This window comes from Oncorhynchus clarkii, unplaced genomic scaffold, assembly GCF_045791955.1.
Source record: "Oncorhynchus clarkii lewisi isolate Uvic-CL-2024 unplaced genomic scaffold, UVic_Ocla_1.0 unplaced_contig_2040_pilon_pilon, whole genome shotgun sequence".
NCBI classification, from domain to species: domain Eukaryota; kingdom Metazoa; phylum Chordata; class Actinopteri; order Salmoniformes; family Salmonidae; genus Oncorhynchus; species Oncorhynchus clarkii.
Genome location: NW_027258347.1, coordinates 51,033 through 72,500, shown reverse-complemented (window position 1 = coordinate 72,500; position 21,468 = coordinate 51,033). Strand labels below are relative to the sequence as shown.

Below are 21,468 nucleotides of genomic sequence, written 5' to 3'. Positions count from 1 at the left end.
GATGGACCAGGGGAGCATCGGGTGAGTCTCCTGTTTTTCTTTGTTTTGGGTTTATTTGTTGAGGGTTTATTTTTTTGTTGTTAATTATTAAATGGTTTTGTTTATTAAATTGTTTAGTTTAAATGTAAGGGGATTGAGGGATTTTATTAAGAGGAGGGTGGTATTTAGTTTTTTGGAAGGGGTGGGTTTTGACGTTTGTTTTTTGCAGGAGGTTCACCTGAGGGATGGAGGGGATGTTATTAGATTTAAGAGGGAGTGGGATAAGGGAGAGTCGATTTGGGGTATAGGAGGGGTGCACTCGACAGGAGTAGGGATTTTGTTTGGGAATAGGGAGGTGAAGGTAGAGGGCACTTTTGTTGTAATGCAGGGGAGGGTTCTGGGAGTAGATATCACTTTTAGGGATAGTAGGTATAGGTTAGTGGTAGTGTATGGGCCACAGGTGGCGGCAGACAGGAGGGAGATGGTGGACTGTCTGGCGCCCCTGTGTGTTACAAATAGGCACTTGGTGATAGGAGGGGATTTTAACATAGATTTAGGGTTGGGAGGGGATAGCAGTGCAGGCGCTATCACCGGGCTAATGGCTTGCCATGGTCTGGTTGATGGTGGCCTGCACACTACTCCGGCAATGGTCGGTCCTACATGGCGCAACTCCAGGGGGGTTGCGCGGAGGCTCGACTACATTTTTATATCCAGGTCTTTGGGTCAGTTGTCTGGGCGCCTGTTGCCTGTGTTCTTCACGGATCACGACGGGGTGTTCCTGCAGGTGGGGTCGCCAGTCTGCCTCTTCGGTAGGGGGTACTGGAAGTTAGATCGGGGTATACTGGAGGAGCAGGCTTTCGTTGACGCATTTTTTTGTTTCTTTCGGAGGCTTGACGGCCTCCGGTCCATGTGCGAGGGGGTGTTAGAGTGGTGGGATTTAGTGAAGGTGAGGATTAGGGCTTTTATAATAGGATATTGTAAAAGGAAAAAAAGGGAGGAAAGGAGGGAGGTGGATCGTATCCAAAGGTTAATTGAACTCGAGTACGAGGCGGGCAACCTCGGCGGGTCGATTGACTGGGAGAGATTCGCAGCCCTAAAGGCGCAGCTCAGGGAGCTGCAGGAGCAGAAGGCTCGAGCTTTCCTGGAGCGTGCGCATAGTGGCTTTCTAGAACATAATGAGACTTGTTCCGCTATGTTCTTTAAGTTGGTTAGGGCCAGGCAGAGTAGGAGGGTAATGCATGGCGTTAGGGAAGAAAATGGTAGTATAGTAAGTAAACCAGAGGAAATGGTCAGGGTGACAACTGATCATTTCCGAGGTTTATTTAAGGAAAGGGAAATAGATGTAGAGCAGGGGAACGTGTTTTTAGAACACTTGTCCCGGCGGTTGCCGGAGGACATTAGAGACGTGATGGAGGCCCAGATCTCACTAGAAGAGGTTGAGAGCGCTCTTAGGAGGATGGGTAAAGGGAAGGTGCCTGGGATGGATGGGCTGCCGGCTGAGTTTTACCTCAAGTTTTGGGGTATACTTGGACCGGTGGTCCTCGAAGTCTTGAAGGCCATCCTTGAGACGGGGGTCCCGGGGGGATCAATGGCTGTTGGTGTGCTGTCACTTCTTTATAAGAAGGGGGAAGCAACTGACCTTGGCAACTGGCGGCCGTTGACCATGCTGTGCGTAGATTACAAGATTCTTGCAAAGGTTTTAGCAGACCGGTTGCGCACAGCCCTTCCCTACGTCGTCCATGAGGATCAGACGTGCGGGGTAGAGGGCCGCTCTATAAGATGGAACCTACAGTTGATTAGGGACTCCATCGCCTGGGTTGAAGATAGAGGGCTGCCTTTAATGGTAGCAGCGCTAGATCAGGCGAAAGCCTTTGATCGCGTGAATAGATCCTTTCTATTCAGGGTATTAGGTAGATTAGGATTTGGGGAGAAGTTTATAGGATGGATCCGTACATTATATGTCGGAGCGGGGTGTCGAGTTAGTGTAAATAGTCACTTAGGTGACGTTTTTGACCTCTCGTCTGGGGTCAGGCAGGGATGCCCACTCTCGGCCCTCCTCTTCGTACTGTACATGGAGCCTCTGGGGGCTGCCATTAGGGCAGACACAGGGGTGGAGGGCTTGTTGATCCCTGGGAGCGGTGGGCTGCGTGTTAAGATGACGCAGTACGCCGACGACACTTCCTTGCTGTTGTGCAAGGACTCGTGCCTGACAAGGTCTCTTGCCATCATTGGGGATTTCACCCAAGCGTCGGGGGCGGTTCTGAATCATGCAAAGTCTTCCGTTAAGTTTTTCGGAAGATGGCGCGGTAGAACGGATGTGCCCGGGGGGTTATCTCTCTGTGAGGGGGCCCTGAGGATTCTCGGGGTCCATTTTGAGACCTCTGGCTCAGCGACGCTGAACTGGAACATGGGTATTGCAGTGGTACAGAAGAAGTTGGCAATGTGGAAGGCTAGGTCTTTGTCCTTTATAGGTAAGGTCCTGGTCCTAAAGGTGGATGTATTGCCATCTCTTTTGTACTTGGCGTACATCTACCCATTGCCGGCTTGTCTGAGGAGGCCTCTAGTGAGGCTTGTGTTTCAGTTCATGTGGGGTGGCAGGTACGAGTGGGTCGCCAGGGCGCGCATGCTCTGTCCCATCGGGGAGGGAGGTAGGGGGGTACCACATCTCCCCCTCAAGCTAGACGCCATTTTTGTTTCTTTCCTGTTGACGGAGCTTGCTCGTCCGGTTATACACCCGTCCGGTTACCTCCTGCGGGTGTTCTTCTCGTATCAGGCGAGAAGCGTAATGGTGTGGTCTAACGCGGGTCCTCGGGCGGAACAGCTGCCGTGGCACTTTGGCCATGCGGCCAAGTGGCTGCGTGCGCACCCCGAGGTTGAAGTTGCCCGAGTAGGTTTAGATCACAGGCACCTGTACGAGGAGGTCAGGCAGGCAGGGAGTCCTGCGCCTGTAGCGGGCATCTCGTCAGTGGTCTGGGAGGGAGTGCAGGCGCGGGGCCTGGACAACAGGCTCAAGGACCTGAATTGGTTGAGCCTCCATAAGTGCTTGCCGGTACGTTCCATCATGTACCGGCATAGTTTGTCGCGATCCTCCACCTGTCCAAGATCTGCTTGTGGCAGGGAGGAGACTGTGCGCCATGCCTTCTGGGACTGTGCCTTTGCCGGACTAGTCTGGGCTAGGGCACGGGTGTTGCTAGGTATGGTTAGGAGCGATTTTTTGCTGACTTGGGCTAGGTTAGAGCGAGGCGTAGGGAGAGCGAGGGGAACGGATAGGGACAGGTTTCTGCTCTGGCTTCTCATGAGTCTCTTTAAAAGGGGGCTGTGGGAAGCCAGGCAGAATTTAGTTAAGACAGGGAGAGATTGGGGGGTGGAAGGGATAGTGAGGAGGGTGGAAGGTGATGTGAGGGGGAGGATGAAGAGGGAGGAGATAAGGTGGGGGCAGCATGCGGCACGGGAGAGGTGGAAGGGGGGATTAGGGCTGGGAGTGTTAGAGTGAGGTTTGTAAGGGGATAGATTAGGGAAGGGAAGATAGGGAAGGGTTAGGTATTGGTTAGGTATGACGGGGAGGGACGATGCTCCCCTGAGGTTTGTTTTTGTTTGGGTGTTTGGTGATTTGGTAAATAGAATGAATGAGAATTATTATTTTGTAAAGTATGAATGGTATTGAGTGTAAATAAATTATTTTTTGTAAAAAAAATCTGTTCTTATCAGTTTAATATCTGATACGTCCCCCATCGGGGGACTACATATTAAATGGATTTTTCGAACAGGGAGTCGGAAATGGGGCTTGCTCCGTCCGCTCCACGCATCGACCCGGTATTGCAGTACCTCCGGGAACGGTGCAACACTTTTCTTCCGTTGTCAAGGAAAAATGCAAATTCACAAAGCTCTGTAAACAGCTGGCTAGCGAGCTAGCTGGCTAGCTAGCAGAAGAAGAGAAGGAAAGAAACATTCAAACTGAAAGAAAGGCGAAGCGCTCTTCAATGGGGTCCCCCGTTTCCCGCCATTTTACTTAAAAAAAAAAAAAAAAAAAAAAAAAAAGAATTGGGGCCAGGATTGTGTGTGTGTGTCTCTCTCTCTCTCTCTCTCTCTCTCTCTCTCTCTCTCTCTCTCTCTCTCTCTCTCTCTCTCTCTCTCTCTCTCTCTCTCTCTCTCTCTCTCTCTCTCTCTCTCTCTCTCTCTCTCTCTCTCTCTCTCGCTCTCTCTCTCTCTCTGTCTCTCTGTGCCTCTGTGTCTGTGACCTTCTTTTTATCCACAGACAGCCCTCGAAAACTTGGAAGAGTGGGTTCCGGGAGCACCCGCGGGAACCCTGCCTAGAGTGCACAGAGTGTGTCTCGGGCCCCGACCTCTTGACTTCCATATGACTCTGGTTTCTCTTCATTACGCACAAGCCTTTCGCCTTTTACTAAAGACTTCCGTGGAGAGGAACACTTACGAGTTCAACGTATTTTTGGAGCGGCTTTGCTTCTTGCAGAGCCCGGTATCTTGTTTCAAGGGAAATTGACAGAGATGGGCCAGGATAGTGACTTAAAGACGCATTAGCGACTTTTTCCAAAAAACACCTGCCTGTTTGTTGCCAGGGAAACGGTGGTTGGTTGGTTGGTTGGTTGGTTGAGTGGGGGTTGGAGGGAGAGAGGAGCTGGCTTTTGCCAACCCACCCGCTGAGGTCTGTCGAGACCCCCGGGGGTCCGGCGGTTTCAGGGTTCCATTTGTGGGTTATCGCTTCTCGGCCTTTTGGCTCAGATCAAGTGTAGTATCTGTTCTTATCAGTTTAATATCTGATACGTCCCCCATCGGGGGACTACATATTAAATGGATTTTTCGAACAGGGAGTCGGAAATGGGGCTTGCTCCGTCCGCTCCACGCATCGACCCGGTATTGCAGTACCTCCGGGAACGGTGCAACACTTTTCTTCCGTTGTCAAGGAAAAATGCAAATTCACAAAGCTCTGTAAACAGCTGGCTAGCGAGCTAGCTGGCTAGCTAGCAGAAGAAGAGAAGGAAAGAAACATTCAAACTGAAAGAAAGGCGAAGCGCTCTTCAATGGGGTCCCCCGTTTCCCGCCATTTTACTTAAAAAAAAAAAAAAAAAAAAAAAAAAAAAGAATTGGGGCCAGGATTGTGTGTGTGTGTCTCTCTCTCTCTCTCTCTCTCTCTCTCTCTCTCTCTCTCTCTCTCTCTCTCTCTCTCTCTCTCTCTCTCTCTCTCTCTCTCTCTCTCTCTCTCTCTCTCTCTCTCTCTCGCTCTCTCTCTCTCTCTGTCTCTCTGTGCCTCTGTGTCTGTGACCTTCTTTTTATCCACAGACAGCCCTCGAAAACTTGGAAGAGTGGGTTCCGGGAGCACCCGCGGGAACCCTGCCTAGAGTGCACAGAGTGTGTCTCGGGCCCCGACCTCTTGACTTCCATATGACTCTGGTTTCTCTTCATTACGCACAAGCCTTTCGCCTTTTACTAAAGACTTCCGTGGAGAGGAACACTTACGAGTTCAACGTATTTTTGGAGCGGCTTTGCTTCTTGCAGAGCCCGGTATCTTGTTTCAAGGGAAATTGACAGAGATGGGCCAGGATAGTGACTTAAAGACGCATTAGCGACTTTTTCCAAAAAACACCTGCCTGTTTGTTGCCAGGGAAACGGTGGTTGGTTGGTTGGTTGGTTGGTTGAGTGGGGGTTGGAGGGAGAGAGGAGCTGGCTTTTGCCAACCCACCCGCTGAGGTCTGTCGAGACCCCCGGGGGTCCGGCGGTTTCAGGGTTCCATTTGTGGGTTATCGCTTCTCGGCCTTTTGGCTCAGATCAAGCTTGGTACCGAGGTGCCCCAGAGCTCGCTGAGTCAAAAGGTCGGAGATAGGAGGGCGATAAGGTAGGGTTGGTTTAGTGTCTTTATTGGAAGGGCGTTGTGTTTTCTTGGAGGCTTCCTTGTTTGGAGAGCTGTTTTTTCTTCGGGTTTGGCGTAAATATCCATTTTTTGAAATGGAGCGTCCAAATAGGTCGGTACCAGGAATAGGGTTGGCAAACTCAGTTAGGTTTGCTTGGCGGGATAAAGAAGTGGAGCCAATTGGAAGAGAGAATTTTGGGAGGACCATTTTGATGGGGATATTAAAACTGGAAGTTAAAGACGTTTTATGTTTCCAAGATAATCCGGTGGAACGGGCTTTTGATGTGACCTTGCATAGTGAAGGGAAACATCAGGAAATATTGAAAAAAGCTAAGGAAGAGAATAAGACAAGGCCTTTATGCCAATATGAAGTCACTAACTTGGCGAAGAATAGTTTTCGTGTGGTTACAGTGACTATGTATAATCCCCATGTAACGGACAATGAGGTGAGGGCCTTGCTGGGGAGATATATGGACAATGTCTCCTCAGCGAGGCTCCTAAGAGACTCCCTGGGATTCTGGACAGGGAGGAGGGGTTTCCAGGCCCTTCTAAGGGAAGACCCAGAGGGTTTTGACGGTTACCTACATCCCCCAGCGATGTTCTCCCTGGGGGCTGACAGGGGGACGTTAAATTATGCCCGTCAGCCTCCTTTTTGCAGGCGATGTATGGCCTATGGCCACACACTCGCCTCGTGCAGCACTAGGAGGTGCAGGTATTGTGGATCGGGTGAGCACGAGGCGAGGGATTGTGTCGAGCCGAAGGCATGCCACGGGTGTGGCTCGGTAGCACACCTGTGGCGGGACTGCCCGGCTAGGCGTGGGTCATACGCGTCTGCAGCTGGGGGGGGAGCGAGAGCGGGGGATGGAGGAAGACAAGTGCCGGAAGACACAGGTGGAAGGACGGCACAGAAGGAGTCGGAGGGTAGAGAAGAAAAAGAAGAGGAGAGAGCGGGGACAGAAGGAGAGGTGGACGGGATAGTAGGAGAGGAGGCCGGGACAGAAGGAGAGGTGGCCGGGATGGAAGGACAGATGGACGGGACAGAAGGAGAGGTGGTCGGTACAGAAGGAGAGGAGAACGGGATGGAAGGAGAGGTGGTCGGAATAGAGGAAGGGAAGGAGGTGGAAGGAGAAAAGAAGAAGAAAAAGAAGAAAAAGACGGCGACGAGGATGGAGGAGAGTGAGGAGACGGTGGGAGTCGGGAGATCAGAGGAGGCAACGGTGGAGAGGAAGGAGGTGGAGGTGGTTATGGAGAGGGAACCGGAAGGAGAAGCGGAAGGAAGAAGGGGCGTGAAGGATTGGGGGGACAGTGAAATGGCGAGGGCAAGGGTGGAGGAGTTGAGAGGGATGGTGAGGGACATGGTTGAGAGAGAATGGGGAAAGGGAAAGGAGAAGGGAAGCGCTGTGTGTGACGTTGGTGACGACGAACCCTTGCCAAATACACCTCCGTCTAAGAGGGCAAAGAAGGTGGCAAGGAGGAGGGGTGGAAAGAAGGGGGTAGGGGAAGAACGGGGGGATGAGGAGGTGGCGGGGCCATCGTGGGCTCCGTGTCCATCCTCCTTTAAACCCCTCGCCGAGCTGGACCTCCCAGGCATGGCGAGAAACTGGATGATGGAGGGGGAGGCGGATTTTTTATTTGGGGATGTAACGTCCCCGGTTCGGAGTCCGGAGGAGGGGGGGGTGATGGACTTGAGTGTGGGGCTGGCGCCGGGTGGCGTTGCTGTGTTCAGGGGAGGGGGGACGGGGGGTAATGGGGGTGATGTTGGGGATTCACGTGTGGAGGTGAGGTCACAGTTGGTCGGGAGAGAGAAGAAGAGCACTGGGTGAGAAATTGTGGTAATAGAGTTGATGTAATTTGGTAGTTTGTAGGTTATTGATTGTTTTGGTTTGGATATGATTATAGTTGATTCATTTTTGGAATTATTATTTGTAGTTTGTTGGAATTGGATTTAAGTTGATGGAATTATGGATGATTATTGTTTGGTTTTTGAAAAGTAATAAATATATATTTTGTAAAAAAAAAATCTGTTCTTATCAGTTTAATATCTGATACGTCCCCCATCGGGGGACTACATATTAAATGGATTTTTCGAACAGGGAGTCGGAAATGGGGCTTGCTCCGTCCGCTCCACGCATCGACCCGGTATTGCAGTACCTCCGGGAACGGTGCAACACTTTTCTTCCGTTGTCAAGGAAAAATGCAAATTCACAAAGCTCTGTAAACAGCTGGCTAGCGAGCTAGCTGGCTAGCTAGCAGAAGAAGAGAAGGAAAGAAACATTCAAACTGAAAGAAAGGCGAAGCGCTCTTCAATGGGGTCCCCCGTTTCCCGCCATTTTACTTAAAAAAAAAAAAAAAAAAAAAAAAAAAAAAGAATTGGGGCCAGGATTGTGTGTGTGTGTCTCTCTCTCTCTCTCTCTCTCTCTCTCTCTCTCTCTCTCTCTCTCTCTCTCTCTCTCTCTCTCTCTCTCTCTCTCTCTCTCTCTCTCTCTCTCTCTCTCTCTCTCTCTCTCTCTCTCTCTCGCTCTCTCTCTCTCTGTCTCTCTGTGCCTCTGTGTCTGTGACCTTCTTTTTATCCACAGACAGCCCTCGAAAACTTGGAAGAGTGGGTTCCGGGAGCACCCGCGGGAACCCTGCCTAGAGTGCACAGAGTGTGTCTCGGGCCCCGACCTCTTGACTTCCATATGACTCTGGTTTCTCTTCATTACGCACAAGCCTTTCGCCTTTTACTAAAGACTTCCGTGGAGAGGAACACTTACGAGTTCAACGTATTTTTGGAGCGGCTTTGCTTCTTGCAGAGCCCGGTATCTTGTTTCAAGGGAAATTGACAGAGATGGGCCAGGATAGTGACTTAAAGACGCATTAGCGACTTTTTCCAAAAAACACCTGCCTGTTTGTTGCCAGGGAAACGGTGGTTGGTTGGTTGGTTGGTTGGTTGAGTGGGGGTTGGAGGGAGAGAGGAGCTGGCTTTTGCCAACCCACCCGCTGAGGTCTGTCGAGACCCCCGGGGGTCCGGCGGTTTCAGGGTTCCATTTGTGGGTTATCGCTTCTCGGCCTTTTGGCTCAGATCAAGTGTAGTATCTGTTCTTATCAGTTTAATATCTGATACGTCCCCCATCGGGGGACTACATATTAAATGGATTTTTCGAACAGGGAGTCGGAAATGGGGCTTGCTCCGTCCGCTCCACGCATCGACCCGGTATTGCAGTACCTCCGGGAACGGTGCAACACTTTTCTTCCGTTGTCAAGGAAAAATGCAAATTCACAAAGCTCTGTAAACAGCTGGCTAGCGAGCTAGCTGGCTAGCTAGCAGAAGAAGAGAAGGAAAGAAACATTCAAACTGAAAGAAAGGCGAAGCGCTCTTCAATGGGGTCCCCCGTTTCCCGCCATTTTACTTAAAAAAAAAAAAAAAAAAAAAAAAAAAAAAGAATTGGGGCCAGGATTGTGTGTGTGTGTCTCTCTCTCTCTCTCTCTCTCTCTCTCTCTCTCTCTCTCTCTCTCTCTCTCTCTCTCTCTCTCTCTCTCTCTCTCTCTCTCTCTCTCTCTCTCTCTCTCTCTCTCTCTCTCTCTCTCTGTCTCTCTGTGCCTCTGTGTCTGTGACCTTCTTTTTATCCACAGACAGCCCTCGAAAACTTGGAAGAGTGGGTTCCGGGAGCACCCGCGGGAACCCTGCCTAGAGTGCACAGAGTGTGTCTCGGGCCCCGACCTCTTGACTTCCATATGACTCTGGTTTCTCTTCATTACGCACAAGCCTTTCGCCTTTTACTAAAGACTTCCGTGGAGAGGAACACTTACGAGTTCAACGTATTTTTGGAGCGGCTTTGCTTCTTGCAGAGCCCGGTATCTTGTTTCAAGGGAAATTGACAGAGATGGGCCAGGATAGTGACTTAAAGACGCATTAGCGACTTTTTCCAAAAAACACCTGCCTGTTTGTTGCCAGGGAAACGGTGGTTGGTTGGTTGGTTGGTTGGTTGAGTGGGGGTTGGAGGGAGAGAGGAGCTGGCTTTTGCCAACCCACCCGCTGAGGTCTGTCGAGACCCCCGGGGGTCCGGCGGTTTCAGGGTTCCATTTGTGGGTTATCGCTTCTCGGCCTTTTGGCTCAGATCAAGCTTGGTACCGAGGTGCCCCAGAGCTCGCTGAGTCAGAAGGTCGAACTAGGAGAGCGGTAAAGGTTGTATTTTTTTCCCGGTTTTTGTATTTAATTAATTGTTTGCTAATTTGGATTTTCTTTTTTTCCATTTTTGGAGGAGTTTCGAGAGCCAGGTGCGCTATCCTCCTTGCGGAGATGGCGCAGGAGAAGATGCCCCGGTCGGTTCCTGGGATTGGGTTGGCCAACACGGTGCGTTTCTCATGGAGGGAAAAAGAAAAGGAGCCCTGGGGGAGAGAAACTTTCGGGAGGACCATTCTGATGGGGTGCCTTCAACTGAAGGTAAAAGATGTTCTCTGCCTCCAGGGGAACCCGGTGGAGAAGGGTTATGATGTGACTTTGAATATGGAAGAAAAGCATAATGAAGTAATGAAGAAGGTGAAGGAAGAGAAAGGAGAAGGACCCCTGTGCCATTACGCGGTGACCAGCCTGGCCAAGAACAACTTCAGGGTGGTCACCGTAAACATGTACAATCCGCATGTGAAGGAAGAGGAAGTGAGGGCCTTTCTGGGGAGGTATGTGGACAATATCTCCTCAGCGAGGTACCTCAGGGACTCCCTGGGTTTCTGGAACGGGAGGAGAGGGTTCCAGGTGTTACTCAGGGAGGACCCGAAGAGTGTGGATGGCTACCTCCATCCTCCGGCGATGTTCTCCCTGGGGGCTGACAGGGGGACGTTGTATTATGCCCGTCAGCCCCCGTTCTGCAGGCGTTGTATGGCCTACGGCCATATCCTGGCCTCGTGCAGCACCAAGAAGTGTCGGTTCTGTGGGTCAGAAGAGCACGAGGCCAAGGAATGTGACGAGCCCAAGGCTTGCCACGGGTGTGGCTCGAGAGCACACCTGTGGCGTGATTGCCCGGCTCGTCACAGGTCATACGCGTCTGCAGCTGGGGGGGGAGCGGGGGATGGGGGGAGGAAAGAAAGGACGCGTGCGGATTGTACGGATGGCACAGGGGAAAAGAAGGCAACTGAAGAGGATGAGAAGAAGGAAGAGGCGAGAAGAAAGAGGAGTGACGATGGGAAGAAGGAAAAAGAAGGAGAGAAGAAAAAGAAGGCGGAAGAACGGGAAGGAGCGGAGAAGAGGGAGAGTGGGACAGTGGTGCGAGAAGGAGTGGAAGAGGGAACGGTGATGGGGACGGAGGGAGGGGTGGAGGTGGGAGGGGAGGGGGTGGGAGGGGGAGATGGGGGGAAGGAGTGGGGGGACAGCCTGCCGGGCTTCCTTGAAGAAGAGACAAGGGGATTGGTGGAGGAGTTAGCGGGGAAGGGACGTTGTGTCTCCCCGCTACCTCCTTCACCAAAAAAGAAAGGAAAGAAGAGGGGGAAGTTGGCAGGAAGTGAGAGGGAGGGGGGTGGGGAGGGGGAGGGGGGGGCTAAGAGAACGGCGGGGGGGGGAGGGGGGGGTGCATTGGCCTCCCTGTTTGCCTCAGCCCCTTACATCCTAGTGGAGGATGACTCAAGTGAGGGGTCTGTGGGCTGTGGGATAGAGGGATCCCAACTCCTGTTTGGGGAGATGGGGTCCCCTACACTCAGCCCCGAGGCATACAGGGAGGGGGGGGTGGACGGTGGTGGTGGGGAACCCAGGATGCAGGGCACTCGGCCTAACACACTGCCTGCATCCTGGGTTGGAGAGATGGATGAGGACGGGGGGGCGTCAGGAGAGGAGAGGACGTCCCCGCCGGTGGAGATGGACCAGGGGAGCATCGGGTGAGTCTCCTGTTTTTTGTTTGGTTTGGGGTTATTTGTTGAGGGTTTTGTTTGTTTGTAAATATATATTTTGTTTATAAATGAATATTTCTGTTAAATTGTTTAGTTTAAATGTAAGGGGGTTGAGGGATGTAATTAAAAGGAGGGCGGTGTTTAATTTTTTAGAGGGTGTGGGGTTTGATTTTTGTTTTTTACAGGAGGTTCACCTGAGGGATGGTGGGGATGTGTGTAGATTTAGGAGGGAGTGGGATAAGGGGAAATCTTTTTGGGGCATAGGAGGGGTGCACTCAACAGGAGTAGGAATTTTGTGTGGGAATAAAGAGGTTAAGGTAGAGAGCACTTTTGTTATAATGCAGGGTAGAGTATTGGGGATAGATGTAGTGTATAGAGAAGCTAGGTATAGGTTAATTGGGGTATATGGGCCACAGGTGGCGGCAGACAGAAGGGAGATGGTGGACTGTCTGGCGCCCCTGTGTGTCACAAATAGGCACTTGGTGATAGGAGGGGACTTTAATATAGATTTAGGGGTAGGTGGTGATAGTAGTGCAGGCGCAATCACCGGGCTAATGGCTTGCCATGGTCTGGTTGATGGTGGCCTGCATACTACTCCGGCAATGGTCGGTCCTACATGGCGCAACTCCAGGGGGGTTGCGCGGAGGCTCGACTACATTTTTATATCCAGGTCTTTGGGTCAGTTGTCTGGGCGCCTGTTGCCTGTGTTCTTCACGGATCACGACGGGGTGTTCCTGCAGGTGGGGTCGCCAGTCTGCCTCTTCGGTAGGGGGTACTGGAAGCTAGATCGGGATATACTGGAGGAGCAGGCTTTCGTTGACGCATTTTTTTGTTTCTTTCGGAGGCTTGACGGCCTCCGGTCCATGTGCGAGGGGGTGTTAGAGTGGTGGGATTTAGTGAAGGTGAGGATTAGGGCTTTTATAATAGGATATTGTAAAAGGAAAAAAAGGGAGGAAAGGAGGGAGGTGGATCGTATCCAAAGGTTAATTGAACTCGAGTACGAGGCGGGCAACCTCGGCGGGTCGATTGACTGGGAGAGATTCACAGCCCTAAAGGCGCAGCTCAGGGAGCTGCAGGAGCAGAAGGCTCGAGCTTTCCTGGAGCGTGCGCATAGTGGCTTTCTAGAACATAATGAGACTTGTTCCGCTATGTTCTTTAAGTCGGTTAGGGCCAGGCAGAGTAGGAGGGTAATGCATGGCGTTAGGGAAGAAAATGGTAGTATAGTAAGTAAACCAGAGGAAATGGTCAGGGTGACAACTGATCATTTCCGAAGTTTATTTAAGGAAAGGGAAATAGATGTAGAGCAGGGAAATGTGTTTTTAGAACACTTGTCCCGGCGGTTGCCGGAGGACATTAGAGACGTGATGGAGGCCCAGATCTCACTAGAAGAGGTTGAGAGCGCTCTTAGGAGGATGGGTAAAGGGAAGGTGCCTGGGATGGATGGGCTGCCGGCTGAGTTTTACCTCAAGTTTTGGGGTATACTTGGACCGGTGGTCCTCGAAGTCTTGAAGGCCATCCTTGAGACGGGGGTCCCGGGGGGATCAATGGCTGTTGGTGTGCTGTCACTTCTTTATAAGAAGGGGGAAGCAACTGACCTTGGCAACTGGCGGCCGTTGACCATGCTGTGCGTAGATTACAAGATTCTTGCAAAGGTTTTAGCAGACCGGTTGCGCACAGCCCTTCCCTACGTCGTCCATGAGGATCAGACGTGCGGGGTAGAGGGCCGCTCTATAAGATGGAACCTACAGTTGATTAGGGACTCCATCGCCTGGGTTGAAGATAGAGGGCTGCCTTTAATGGTAGCAGCGCTAGATCAGGCGAAAGCCTTTGATCGCGTGAATAGATCCTTTCTATTCAGGGTATTAGGTAGATTAGGATTTGGGGAGAAGTTTATAGGATGGATCCGTACATTATATGTCGGAGCGGGGTGTCGAGTTAGTGTAAATAGTCACTTAGGTGACGTTTTTGACCTCTCGTCTGGGGTCAGGCAGGGATGCCCACTCTCGGCTCTCCTCTTCGTACTGTACATGGAGCCTCTGGGGGCTGCCATTAGGGCAGACACAGGGGTGGAGGGCTTGTTGATCCCTGGGAGCGGTGGGCTGCGTGTTAAGATGACGCAGTACGCCGACGACACTTCCTTGCTGTTGTGCAAGGACTCGTGCCTGACAAGGTCTCTTGCCATCATTGGGGATTTCACCCAAGCGTCGGGGGCGGTTCTGAATCATGCAAAGTCTTCCGTTAAGTTTTTCGGAAGATGGCGCGGTAGGACGGATGTGCCCGGGGGGTTATCTCTCTGTGAGGGGGCCCTGAGGATTCTTGGGGTCCATTTTGAGACCTCTGGCTCAGCGACGCTGAACTGGAACATGGGTATTGCAGTGGTACAGAAGAAGTTGGCAATGTGGAAGGCTAGGTCTTTGTCCTTTATAGGTAAGGTCCTGGTCCTAAAGGTGGATGTATTGCCATCTCTTTTGTACTTGGCGTACATCTACCCATTGCCAGCTTGTCTGAGGAGGCCTCTAGTGAGGCTTGTGTTTCAGTTCATGTGGGGTGGCAGGTACGAGTGGGTCGCCAGGGCGCGCATGCTCTGTCCCATCGGGGAGGGAGGTAGGGGGGTACCACATCTCCCCCTCAAGCTGGACGCAATTTTTGTTTCTTTCTTGTTGACGGAGCTTGCTCAGCCAGTTATACACCCGTCCGGTTACCTCCTGCGGGTGTTCTTCTCGTATCAGGCGAGAAGCGTAATGGTGTGGTCTAACGCGGGTCCTCGGGCGGAACAGCTGCCGTGGCACTTTGGCCATGCGGCCAAGTGGCTGCGTGCGCACCCCGAGGTTGAAGTTGCCCGAGTAGGTTTAGACCACAGGCACCTGTACGAGGAGGTCAGGCAGGCAGGGAGTCCTGCGCCTGTAGCGGGCATCTCGTCAGTGGTCTGGGAGGGAGTGCAGGCGCGGGGCCTGGACAACAGGCTCAAGGACCTGAATTGGTTGAGCCTCCATAAGTGCTTGCCGGTACGTTCCATCATGTACCGGCATAGTTTGTCGCGATCCTCCACCTGTCCAAGATCTGCTTGTGGCAGGGAGGAGACTGTGCGCCATGCCTTCTGGGACTGTGCCTTTGCCGGACTAGTCTGGGCTAGGGCACGGGTGTTGCTAGGTATGGTTAGGAGCGATTTTTTGCTGACTTGGGCTAGGTTAGAGCGAGGCGTAGGGAGAGCGAGGGGAACGGATAGGGACAGGTTTCTGCTCTGGCTTCTCATGAGTCTCTTTAAAAGGGGGCTGTGGGAAGCCAGGCAGAATTTAGTTAAGACAGGGAGAGATTGGGGGGTGGAAGGGATAGTGAGGAGGGTGGAAGGTGATGTGAGGGGGAGGATGAAGAGGGAGGAGATAAAGTGGGGGCAGCATGCGGCACGGGAGAGGTGGAAGGGGGGATTAGGGCTGGGAGTGTTAGAGTGAGGTTTGTAAGGGGATAGATTAGGGAAGGGAAGATAGGGAAGGGTTAGGTATTGGTTAGGTATGACGGGGAGGGACGATGCTCCCCTGAGGTTTGTTTTTGTTTGGGTGTTTGGTGATTTTTGTAAATAGAATGAATGAGAATTATTATTTTGTAAAGTATGAATGGTATTGAGTGTAAATAAATTATTTTTTGTAAAAAAAAAAATCTGTTCTTATCAGTTTAATATCTGATACGTCCCCCATCGGGGGACTACATATTAAATGGATTTTTCGAACAGGGAGTCGGAAATGGGGCTTGCTCCGTCCGCTCCACGCATCGACCCGGTATTGCAGTACCTCCGGGAACGGTGCAACACTTTTCTTCCGTTGTCAAGGAAAAATGCAAATTCACAAAGCTCTGTAAACAGCTGGCTAGCTAGCTAGCTGGCTAGCTAGCAGAAGAAGAGAAGGAAAGAAACATTCAAACTGAAAGAAAGGCGAAGCGCTCTTCAATGGGGTCCCCCGTTTCCCGCCATTTTACTTAAAAAAAAAAAAAAAAAAAAAAAAAAAAAGAATTGGGGCCAGGATTGTGTGTGTGTGTGTCTCTCTCTCTCTCTCTCTCTCTCTCTCTCTCTCTCTCTCTCTCTCTCTCTCTCTCTCTCTCTCTCTCTCTCTCTCTCTCTCTCTCTCTCTCTCTCTCTCTCTCTCTCTCTCTCTCTCTGTCTCTCTGTGCCTCTGTGCCTCTGTGTCTGTGACCTTCTTTTTATCCACAGACAGCCCTCGAAAACTTGGAAGAGTGGGTTCCGGGAGCACCCGCGGGAACCCTGCCTAGAGTGCACAGAGTGTGTCTCGGGCCCCGACCTCTTGACTTCCATATGACTCTGGTTTCTCTTCATTACGCACAAGCCTTTCGCCTTTTACTAAAGACTTCCGTGGAGAGGAACACTTACGAGTTCAACGTATTTTTGGAGCGGCTTTGCTTCTTGCAGAGCCCGGTATCTTGTTTCAAGGGAAATTGACAGAGATGGGCCAGGATAGTGACTTAAAGACGCATTAGCGACTTTTTCCAAAAAACACCTGCCTGTTTGTTGCCAGGGAAACGGTGGTTGGTTGGTTGGTTGGTTGGTTGAGTGGGGGTTGGAGGGAGAGAGGAGCTGGCTTTTGCCAACCCACCCGCTGAGGTCTGTCGAGACCCCCGGGGGTCCGGCGGTTTCAGGGTTCCATTTGTGGGTTATCGCTTCTCGGCCTTTTGGCTCAGATCAAGCTTGGTACCGAGGTGCCCCAGAGCTCGCTGAGTCAGAAGGTCGAACTAGGAGAGCGGTAAAGGTTGTATTTTTTTCCCGGTTTTTGTATTTAATTAATTGTTTGCTAATTTGGATTTTCTTTTTTTCCATTTTTGGAGGAGTTTCGAGAGCCAGGTGCGCTATCCTCCTTGCGGAGATGGCGCAGGAGAAGATGCCCCGGTCGGTTCCTGGGATTGGGTTGGCCAACACGGTGCGTTTCTCATGGAGGGAAAAAGAAAAGGAGCCCTGGGGGAGAGAAACTTTCGGGAGGACCATTCTGATGGGGTGCCTTCAACTGAAGGTAAAAGATGTTCTCTGCCTCCAGGGGAACCCGGTGGAGAAGGGTTATGATGTGACTTTGAATATGGAAGAAAAGCATAATGAAGTAATGAAGAAGGTGAAGGAAGAGAAAGGAGAAGGACCCCTGTGCCATTACGCGGTGACCAGCCTGGCCAAGAACAACTTCAGGGTGGTCACCGTAAACATGTACAATCCGCATGTGAAGGAAGAGGAAGTGAGGGCCTTTCTGGGGAGGTATGTGGACAATATCTCCTCAGCGAGGTACCTCAGGGACTCCCTGGGTTTCTGGAACGGGAGGAGAGGGTTCCAGGTGTTACTCAGGGAGGACCCGAAGAGTGTGGATGGCTACCTCCATCCTCCGGCGATGTTCTCCCTGGGGGCTGACAGGGGGACGTTGTATTATGCCCGTCAGCCCCCGTTCTGCAGGCGTTGTATGGCCTACGGCCATATCCTGGCCTCGTGCAGCACCAAGAAGTGTCGGTTCTGTGGGTCAGAAGAGCACGAGGCCAAGGAATGTGACGAGCCCAAGGCTTGCCACGGGTGTGGCTCGAGAGCACACCTGTGGCGTGATTGCCCGGCTCGTCACAGGTCATACGCGTCTGCAGCTGGGGGGGGAGCGGGGGATGGGGGGAGGAAAGAAAGGACGCGTGCGGATTGTACGGATGGCACAGGGGAAAAGAAGGCAACTGAAGAGGATGAGAAGAAGGAAGAGGCGAGAAGAAAGAGGAGTGACGATGGGAAGAAGGAAAAAGAAGGAGAGAAGAAAAAGAAGGCGGAAGAACGGGAAGGAGCGGAGAAGAGGGAGAGTGGGACAGTGGTGCGAGAAGGAGTGGAAGAGGGAACGGTGATGGGGACGGAGGGAGGGGTGGAGGTGGGAGGGGAGGGGGTGGGAGGGGGAGATGGGGGGAAGGAGTGGGGGGACAGCCTGCCGGGCTTCCTTGAAGAAGAGACAAGGGGATTGGTGGAGGAGTTAGCGGGGAAGGGACGTTGTGTCTCCCCGCTACCTCCTTCACCAAAAAAGAAAGGAAAGAAGAGGGGGAAGTTGGCAGGAAGTGAGAGGGAGGGGGGTGGGGAGGGGGAGGGGGGGGCTAAGAGAACGGCGGGGGGGGGAGGGGGGGGTGCATTGGCCTCCCTGTTTGCCTCAGCCCCTTACATCCTAGTGGAGGATGACTCAAGTGAGGGGTCTGTGGGCTGTGGGATAGAGGGATCCCAACTCCTGTTTGGGGAGATGGGGTCCCCTACACTCAGCCCCGAGGCATACAGGGAGGGGGGGGTGGACGGTGGTGGTGGGGAACCCAGGATGCAGGGCACTCGGCCTAACACACTGCCTGCATCCTGGGTTGGAGAGATGGATGAGGACGGGGGGGCGTCAGGAGAGGAGAGGACGTCCCCGCCGGTGGAGATGGACCAGGGGAGCATCGGGTGAGTCTCCTGTTTTTTGTTTGGTTTGGGGTTATTTGTTGAGGGTTTTGTTTGTTTGTAAATATATATTTTGTTTATAAATGAATATTTCTGTTAAATTGTTTAGTTTAAATGTAAGGGGGTTGAGGGATGTAATTAAAAGGAGGGCGGTGTTTAATTTTTTAGAGGGTGTGGGGTTTGATTTTTGTTTTTTACAGGAGGTTCACCTGAGGGATGGTGGGGATGTGTGTAGATTTAGGAGGGAGTGGGATAAGGGGAAATCTTTTTGGGGCATAGGAGGGGTGCACTCAACAGGAGTAGGAATTTTGTGTGGGAATAAAGAGGTTAAGGTAGAGAGCACTTTTGTTATAATGCAGGGTAGAGTATTGGGGATAGATGTAGTGTATAGAGAAGCTAGGTATAGGTTAATTGGGGTATATGGGCCACAGGTGGCGGCAGACAGAAGGGAGATGGTGGACTGTCTGGCGCCCCTGTGTGTCACAAATAGGCACTTGGTGATAGGAGGGGACTTTAATATAGATTTAGGGGTAGGTGGTGATAGTAGTGCAGGCGCAATCACCGGGCTAATGGCTTGCCATGGTCTGGTTGATGGTGGCCTGCATACTACTCCGGCAATGGTCGGTCCTACATGGCGCAACTCCAGGGGGGTTGCGCGGAGGCTCGACTACATTTTTATATCCAGGTCTTTGGGTCAGTTGTCTGGGCGCCTGTTGCCTGTGTTCTTCACGGATCACGACGGGGTGTTCCTGCAGGTGGGGTCGCCAGTCTGCCTCTTCGGTAGGGGGTACTGGAAGCTAGATCGGGATATACTGGAGGAGCAGGCTTTCGTTGACGCATTTTTTTGTTTCTTTCGGAGGCTTGACGGCCTCCGGTCCATGTGCGAGGGGGTGTTAGAGTGGTGGGATTTAGTGAAGGTGAGGATTAGGGCTTTTATAATAGGATATTGTAAAAGGAAAAAAAGGGAGGAAAGGAGGGAGGTGGATCGTATCCAAAGGTTAATTGAACTCGAGTACGAGGCGGGCAACCTCGGCGGGTCGATTGACTGGGAGAGATTCACAGCCCTAAAGGCGCAGCTCAGGGAGCTGCAGGAGCAGAAGGCTCGAGCTTTCCTGGAGCGTGCGCATAGTGGCTTTCTAGAACATAATGAGACTTGTTCCGCTATGTTCTTTAAGTCGGTTAGGGCCAGGCAGAGTAGGAGGGTAATGCATGGCGTTAGGGAAGAAAATGGTAGTATAGTAAGTAAACCAGAGGAAATGGTCAGGGTGACAACTGATCATTTCCGAAGTTTATTTAAGGAAAGGGAAATAGATGTAGAGCAGGGAAATGTGTTTTTAGAACACTTGTCCCGGCGGTTGCCGGAGGACATTAGAGACGTGATGGAGGCCCAGATCTCACTAGAAGAGGTTGAGAGCGCTCTTAGGAGGATGGGAAAAGGGAAGGTGCCTGGGATGGATGGGCTGCCGGCTGAGTTTTACCTCAAGTTTTGGGGTATACTTGGACCGGTGGTCCTCGAAGTCTTGAAGGCCATCCTTGAGACGGGGGTCCCGGGGGGATCAATGGCTGTTGGTGTGCTGTCACTTCTTTATAAGAAGGGGGAAGCAACTGACCTTGGCAACTGGCGGCCGTTGACCATGCTGTGCGTAGATTACAAGATTCTTGCAAAGGTTTTAGCAGACCGGTTGCGCACAGCCCTTCCCTACGTCGTCCATGAGGATCAGACGTGCGGGGTAGAGGGCCGCTCTATAAGATGGAACCTACAGTTGATTAGGGACTCCATCGCCTGGGTTGAAGATAGAGGGCTGCCTTTAATGGTAGCAGCGCTAGATCAGGCGAAAGCCTTTGATCGCGTGAATAGATCCTTTCTATTCAGGGTATTAGGTAGATTAGGATTTGGGGAGAAGTACATAGGATGGATCCGTACATTATATGTCGGAGCGGGGTGTCGAGTTAGTGTAAATAGTCACTTAGGTGACGTTTTTGACCTCTCGTCTGGGGTCAGGCAGGGATGCCCACTCTCGGCTCTCCTCTTCGTTCTGTACATGGAGCCTCTGGGGGCTGCCATTAGGGCAGACACAGGGGTGGAGGGCTTGTTGATCCCTGGGAGCGGTGGGCTGCGTGTTAAGATGACGCAGTACGCCGACGACACTTCCTTGCTGTTGTGCAAGGACTCGTGCCTGACAAGGTCTCTTGCCATCATTGGGGATTTCACCCAAGCGTCGGGGGCGGTTCTGAATCATGCAAAGTCTTCCGTTAAGTTTTTCGGAAGATGGCGCGGTAGGACGGATGTGCCCGGGGGGTTATCTCTCTGTGAGGGGGCCCTGAGGATTCTTGGGGTCCATTTTGAGACCTCTGGCTCAGCGACGCTGAACTGGAACATGGGTATTGCAGTGGTACAGAAGAAGTTGGCAATGTGGAAGGCTAGGTCTTTGTCCTTTATAGGTAAGGTCCTGGTCCTAAAGGTGGATGTATTGCCATCTCTTTTGTACTTGGCGTACATCTACCCATTGCCAGCTTGTCTGAGGAGGCCTCTAGTGAGGCTTGTGTTTCAGTTCATGTGGGGTGGCAGGTACGAGTGGGTCGCCAGGGCGCGCATGCTCTGTCCCATCGGGGAGGGAGGTAGGGGGGTACCACATCTCCCCCTCAAGCTGGACGCAATTTTTGTTTCTTTCTTGTTGACGGAGCTTGCTCAGCCAGTTATACACCCGTCCGGTTACCTCCTGCGGGTGTTCTTCTCGTATCAGGCGAGAAGCGTAATGGTGTGGTCTAACGCGGGTCCTCGGGCGGAACAGCTGCCGTGGCACTTTGGCCATGCGGCCAAGTGGCTGCGTGCGCACCCCGAGGTTGAAGTTGCCCGAGTAGGTTTAGACCACAGGCACCTGTACGAGGAGGTCAGGCAGGCAGGGAGTCCTGCGCCTGTAGCGGGCATCTCGTCAGTGGTCTGGGAGGGAGTGCAGGCGCGGGGCCTGGACAACAGGCTCAAGGACCTGAATTGGTTGAGCCTCCATAAGTGCTTGCCGGTACGTTCCATCATGTACCGGCATAGTTTGTCGCGATCCTCCACCTGTCCAAGATCTGCTTGTGGCAGGGAGGAGACTGTGCGCCATGCCTTCTGGGACTGTGCCTTTGCCGGACTAGTCTGGGCTAGGGCACGGGTGTTGCTAGGTATGGTTAGGAGCGATTTTTTGCTGACTTGGGCTAGGTTAGAGCGAGGCGTAGGGAGAGCGAGGGGAACGGATAGGGACAGGTTTCTGCTCTGGCTTCTCATGAGTCTCTTTAAAAGGGGGCTGTGGGAAGCCAGGCAGAATTTAGTTAAGACAGGGAGAGATTGGGGGGT

At 52.2% G+C, this 21,468-nt stretch overlaps 7 non-coding genes and 3 pseudogenes across 7 annotated transcripts; all 10 read left to right on the top strand.

Moving 5' to 3' along the window:
- The first annotated feature begins 3,653 nt into the window (after window positions 1–3,653).
- On the top strand, window positions 3,654–3,826 carry LOC139396749 (U2 spliceosomal RNA; annotated as a pseudogene).
- A 511-nt stretch (window positions 3,827–4,337) lies between these two features.
- On the top strand, window positions 4,338–4,454 carry LOC139396729 (U5 spliceosomal RNA). Its single transcript, XR_011630823.1, has one exon. It is a non-coding gene; the product is annotated as a U5 spliceosomal RNA (small nuclear RNA).
- Window positions 4,455–4,694: 240 nt separating this feature from the next.
- On the top strand, window positions 4,695–4,885 carry LOC139396745 (U2 spliceosomal RNA). The gene has a single exon (XR_011630838.1). It is a non-coding gene; the product is annotated as a U2 spliceosomal RNA (small nuclear RNA).
- A 495-nt stretch (window positions 4,886–5,380) lies between these two features.
- LOC139396728 (U5 spliceosomal RNA) lies at window positions 5,381–5,497 on the top strand. The gene has a single exon (XR_011630822.1). It is a non-coding gene; the product is annotated as a U5 spliceosomal RNA (small nuclear RNA).
- Window positions 5,498–7,844: 2,347 nt separating this feature from the next.
- On the top strand, window positions 7,845–8,018 carry LOC139396754 (U2 spliceosomal RNA; annotated as a pseudogene).
- Window positions 8,019–8,524: 506 nt separating this feature from the next.
- LOC139396727 (U5 spliceosomal RNA) lies at window positions 8,525–8,641 on the top strand. The gene has a single exon (XR_011630821.1). It is a non-coding gene; the product is annotated as a U5 spliceosomal RNA (small nuclear RNA).
- Window positions 8,642–8,881: 240 nt separating this feature from the next.
- LOC139396743 (U2 spliceosomal RNA) lies at window positions 8,882–9,072 on the top strand. Its single transcript, XR_011630836.1, has one exon. It is a non-coding gene; the product is annotated as a U2 spliceosomal RNA (small nuclear RNA).
- Window positions 9,073–9,560: 488 nt separating this feature from the next.
- LOC139396726 (U5 spliceosomal RNA) lies at window positions 9,561–9,677 on the top strand. Its single transcript, XR_011630820.1, has one exon. It is a non-coding gene; the product is annotated as a U5 spliceosomal RNA (small nuclear RNA).
- Window positions 9,678–15,332: 5,655 nt separating this feature from the next.
- Window positions 15,333–15,508, top strand: LOC139396748 (U2 spliceosomal RNA; annotated as a pseudogene).
- A 497-nt stretch (window positions 15,509–16,005) lies between these two features.
- Window positions 16,006–16,122, top strand: LOC139396784 (U5 spliceosomal RNA). Its single transcript, XR_011630870.1, has one exon. It is a non-coding gene; the product is annotated as a U5 spliceosomal RNA (small nuclear RNA).
- Window positions 16,123–21,468: the final 5,346 nt, after the last annotated feature.